The 5,590-nt window shown below is 38.3% G+C and overlaps 1 non-coding gene across 1 annotated transcript; it reads right to left on the bottom strand.

The window, feature by feature from the left end:
* Window positions 1-1,248: 1,248 nt before the first annotated feature.
* LOC118911847 (U4 spliceosomal RNA) lies at window positions 1,249-1,391 on the bottom strand. The gene has a single exon (XR_005024624.2). It is a non-coding gene; the product is annotated as a U4 spliceosomal RNA (small nuclear RNA).
* Between the last annotated feature and the right edge of the window lie 4,199 nt (window positions 1,392-5,590).

The following is a 5,590-nucleotide window of genomic DNA, read 5'->3' on the forward strand; positions in this document are numbered from 1 at the left end:
TCGTGGAGACCTGGAAGACTATTATACTGAGATTAATTTTGGTTCAATCATGAACACTTCCCTCTTCAATATTTACAACTCCTGGCAGTTTGCATTAAAATTATTGTGACTATTTTATGGAAAACTGCACCCTAATATGAAAATGGCAAGTGCAATTGACAAAACTGTGTGGAACCCCCAAGTAGGATATCTCCAAGCAGCAGCGTACATTTCCATGTGTCACGATTCAGACGTCCCATACAGATGTAAGGTGTAAACTTCACCATCACATGTCAAGATAAACCAAAAGGTATAGGACCGCAACACCACCACCAAAATAAACAAAGAGCTGTGACAACAACATCCTTCATGTGACAGCAACCTGCCGAAAGGGGAAAGGACTCAACCACACACCAAACCAGAAACATAAATCCTGCCTTGTGTCTTGATTCCTTTGTACCTTTGTTGGCTAAAAGGCATCTACATAGGACTGTGTACAATTAAGAATAATGACTCTTTGTTATCACCGGATGCCTTGCTACTACCTATAATTTTTATTATTTGGGCTTTTCCTTAGGTAACTTGGTGCGGGCTGAGGTGGGTAGTGCTAAGCAAAGAACAGCTGAGACTGGAATTTGGCTGCCTTGAATCAGGCAGTTCCTGGATCATACTTCCTCGTTCTGATCCCTAAATCAGGAAGCACAAAAGAAACCATTCAAACTGCCCGCTGTGCACAATCCCAGCTCTGCCCCTTACCACATTTGTGACCTTGAGCAAAGTCACTCAATCTAATTTTTTGCATCTCAGTTTTTCACCTATAAAAGGGATCGTGGTGGTAGCTAACAGTAGGGCTGTTTTGCAGATTAAATGAGCTAATATATGTAAAACACATAGACCAGTATCTGACACACTACCAGTTGCTGCTATTGTGACAGTTACTGGTGTTGCTTCTTTATTCTGGACGTTCTCCCTGGTGTGGACCATAAGATAGGTTGCACTGAAATGCATATTGGACTTTACTGATTTGGAATAATTGAAGAATAAATTATTAGTAATTTTTTAAAGACACCATCCCCCGATGTTTAATTCTACCCATTGGCATCCGGTTTCTGTATGCATACACCCTGGCCCTGCCCTCAGAGGAGACAAAACTCAACGAACAAGAAAGTGCTTTAAAATGGCCTCAATAAAGAAAATAGCAACGTCTGACTGGCCTAAGGGCTTTGGAATCCATAGAGCCTTGCAGATCCTAGGGAACTGGGTGCCTGGAAGATTCTTTTCTTTTCTTTTTTATTGCCAATGCCGACTGTATTTCAAGTCGTCATGGCGGGGTATTGGGAAAAGTTTTCAATTAGCGATAATCGCGCCTCGGATAAACCTTATTGGCTACGATACTGCCACTGCGCAAAGCTGGAGGATTCTTTTAAGAGCTGCAGGCCTTTAGTGGAGGCAGGTGGGAGGGAGGTCGGCGTGAGAGTGGACGGGGCAAAACTAGAGGAGTGTGGGATGGAGAAACACAGAGACGAGCTTCTTCAACCTGTACTTCCTCCCCAGCCCATATTCCACTTCAGCATCTCTCAGTTTCCTATTAACTCCATTACTTAACATGCTAATTACGCAAAATGTTTACAGAATGGCAGCATCCTTAAAACCCGAAAAAAGGGGTGCAATTTTGGTATCCAAAACTGAGGAAAAATTGTCCTTCCCCAGCTGTTTAAAAAGAATTATCTTTCTAAATGAAAATTCTGAAATAAGGGACAATTATGTCGGAGGGGTTCACATATCATAGTGGCACAGAGCGGTCCTTATTCTTTGGGTGTAAATTTCATGATTTTGTTTTACAGTTCCAAAAAATCTATGCCTCTGAAAAGTACAGTCACAGAAACTTTTTGTAGTCGGATTTGCATCGCCACTGTTTCTTTCACCCAGAGCTGCCTGGAGTTTTATGACAGGAAAACGAAAATGGTTTTGGCCCTCTGATGAACTACAAATATTCGAGGCAGCAGGAGCTGGTCCTGAGCTCACGCCTGAGATGCAGGTGTTCAGAGTTCCAATTCCAGCCTTAGCAAGGCTTGCTGAGTGCCCTTGGGCGAGTCACTTAAGCTCCCTCCGCCTCTCTTCCCTTACTGCTAAGGTGAGGATATTAAAGCTCAATTCTCTCTCAGGTGGCAGGTAGATTAAATAATTAGAAAACTATAGTCTCTTCCTATGTGAACCTTTAGGAGATGAGAATTTAACCTAATGATTCTGAAAAGCGTTACAGAGAACAAAAACAATGAACAGGACAGAGCTAGGGCTGCACAGAACAGAAACTTCATTATCAGTGCAAAAGATTGGTGGACATTACCACTTCATTTTACCTAAGCAGAAAGAAAAATTATTTCAGGACACACACTATTTTCAAATACAAGTCCCTCTCTGTCTTTCTCCCTCTTTTTCTCTCACACAAACACACACGCAATACCCTTCCCTCATTCCCTCATTTATTTCTGTTTTAAAGTATTTCCCTTATGTGGTCTCAAAATAGAAATCTTCCAAATAAAATCACCAGCCTTAAAACAATGTTTGAAATAATTAGGCTACAAATTCTGGAGCCCTTTAACGTGGCTGCAATTCTATAACTATCTGTGCATTCCATGTATGGCCCTATTAAACGTACTGGGCACCAATGTTGCCGGCTGTCAAGAAGCAAAATGAAAAATAGTTTTAATAGCTGCTCTTTGACCTGTTTTATATTTTATGTCAATTATAACAGCACACAACCATGCATAATTATGAAGCATAGATGCATTAAAATGTACACATAATTTGTGTTCTTATGGCAACCATTGCATTAGGCTCTAGAAAACAAACCTATTGTTATAAGTCATTTGCACATTAATATATTAGTATTAAATATCGAAGACAGATTTGTATATCCATCTGTTTTGAATCTCTGTAAGTAAATATATCTTTTTGGAGGGGTGAACAAAATCTCTACATAAATGCACCGTAGGTACCATCTGCAACATATATTATAATACAGAGTTTAGCACCATCGTGCATAGCAACCCCAGCAAAGACTGTGCCATGTGATTGTCATTTGAATGTCATTTTTTAAAGATGATCTGGTATATGGACAGAAGGAGGAAATTTTTTTTCTGTCACTGCCATAAAAATTCCTTCATTTGACTATCCCGTGGTTTTTGGATTTCTTTCTTAAAAGCTTACATTCTTCCAAGGATAAGAGGAAAATTATTTTAATGCTGGGTAAATGAACAAAAAGTGTGTTTTCCCTACAGCAAAATCATTAACATACCAAGGGAAAGATGGCTTTAAAACATCTGATGAATCCTAACAGTGACCCTGAGGAGCAGGCAACCACACCAGAAAATGACCTTTGTGCATTACAGATGGAAGAAACCAGGGGTTTTTCAAGAACAATTAAATAACTCCAATTTTAACTTTTCACCATTTCATGGTTTTATGGGTATGTAGTGAGACTGCTGGGGAGAAAGGCATAGGAGGGCAACGCCAAATAAGAAACAGAAATCAGATTTCCTGACTCCACATTTTTCCATTTAATAATTTGATGCTTACAAATTTGGAGGAAGCAAGACCCTAGTACCTGCCAATTTTAACCCTATCCCCCTAGCTCCGAGCGATTGCTTGAAATATCCATCCCGTCTTACCTCGTCTCGAAGTTAGGTCTGGCCTGGAGAAGGAAAAAATCAAGGAATGGGATTGCGGGGCGAGAAGGGAGGGTAGCGATGCACGTGTCCCCTAAGTCCCGGCTGAAACAGATGACTATTTGAATTTCCATTGAATTCATTTTAAATGATCACTTTGTTTTCATCTGGGCAGCCAGGGAGAACTAGAAACACTGTCAACGTTCCAAAGTTTCATCTGTAGTGTCTCACTTGTCTGTTCATTGCTTCTTAGATGTCAGTAAGAGTAGATGTGAGAATTTTTATTCCATTTCCACATAATTGGACTTTTGAGTTCAGAAGCATTTCTAGAATGATTTCCATCTGCAGTGACTACTTAATTTACCAATATATTTAGCAGTTAACAGGTGTTACATACATTGCCTAAGTATCACCCAGATACTTTTAAAGCTTTAATCTGTTTCAGTTATGAGAATTACTAAGTTTCTCTAGGGTCTTGAAAATATTTGTCTCTCAGTATAAAATTCCATCTTTTAGTGGCATGAAAAATTTTAATCATTGGGAAGAGAACTGGAAATATATGGTTTTTGTGCACTTTTTAAAAAAACTCATGACACTATAGGAAGAAAAATTGCTCTGTACCAATATAGCTGGTTCCTACTATTTAAGATTAGCCAAGTAAAGAGAATAACTTCCAGAGGAAAAAAGAGGTATTGATGGAAGAAAATGGAAACAAAGGGAGGATGTGGAGGTGGCTGGAGACAGGGAAAAGATGAAACCTAGTGATGGAAGAGAAGGACAGAATGAGAAATAGTCTAGTGAATCCCACTTCTAGATTTCAGAAAAAGAACTGCTACAATTCAGACAGGGAGTATACAAACACAGTGGAATTCATGCCTTTGACTCTCAACACTAGAAAGCTTCTCTAGGTAATTCTGGAGCATGACATAGTTATTCCCCCAAGGCTCTATGTGTTTTATGGGACAAGATTTTGAGTCCCGTAAGGTGCTGAGAATGGACTGGAGATGCAAAAATGAAGGAGATCACATGGCCAAACCAGACAGAAAGATGTGCTCCCTTCTTGGTGTATCAAGGTACATTTAAAAGCATATGCTTTTCAAATTTTAAATAATAAAAGATCATCAATTTCTTAAAAAACAGAAAAGCAGTTAGTTCTTTAGGGGGTAAATTACTGAATATTTTCTTCGAGATGAAAATAATATAGTCCACCCTAGATTATTTTACTCATTGTTTTTAGTACTATTTCCTCAAACCATGTTCACAGCATGTAATTCATAATTGTTTAACCCACAGACATTTGACACCGAAAGTGTGATTTGCTCACTCCTATCTACCAAATGAAGTTTTTGAGCTGTTAAAAAAATTATTATTAGTGTTTCATTTTACCTATTTAAAATCTTACAGACCTTCTATTATGCTCATATGTGTCATGTGCTGTTTGATGACACAATTTCACTAACTCCCAAGGCTGCTTCATTTTTCTACATTTAATATCCAATCCAAAGAAAATTAACTTCTCCAGATAGCATTCTTTCACATGCCAGTTACAAAAAAATCTGACTACAAAGAAAGTTCTATGCATGTTGGTGGATAATAATTCAGACCAAAGTGTCTGAACTGAAGAAACCTCTTTGCTATTACACTTAAGAATCTGAGATTTTTCTCCAATTTATCTTCTTATCATGGATCCTTTATCCTTAGTGAAATCTACTTGGTTTAGTCCTTTGCCACCATCTCTACCATCATTTCCCAAAAAATAGGACTAAGCAATTTCAGTTGAAATACGAATTCCTTACTTATCACAAGTGGCAATCCAAATATTGCTTTGTTAATCTCTGCTTGATTCTCTTTGCATCCTAAGGAACTTCTTCAATGAAGAAATTTTATTTAAAATTTTATTAATTGCCATGTCCATTGAGAAAACACCAATTTGACTTAAATAT

This window comes from Manis pentadactyla, chromosome 8 (assembly GCF_030020395.1).
Source record: "Manis pentadactyla isolate mManPen7 chromosome 8, mManPen7.hap1, whole genome shotgun sequence".
In the NCBI taxonomy this organism is placed as follows: domain Eukaryota; kingdom Metazoa; phylum Chordata; class Mammalia; order Pholidota; family Manidae; genus Manis; species Manis pentadactyla.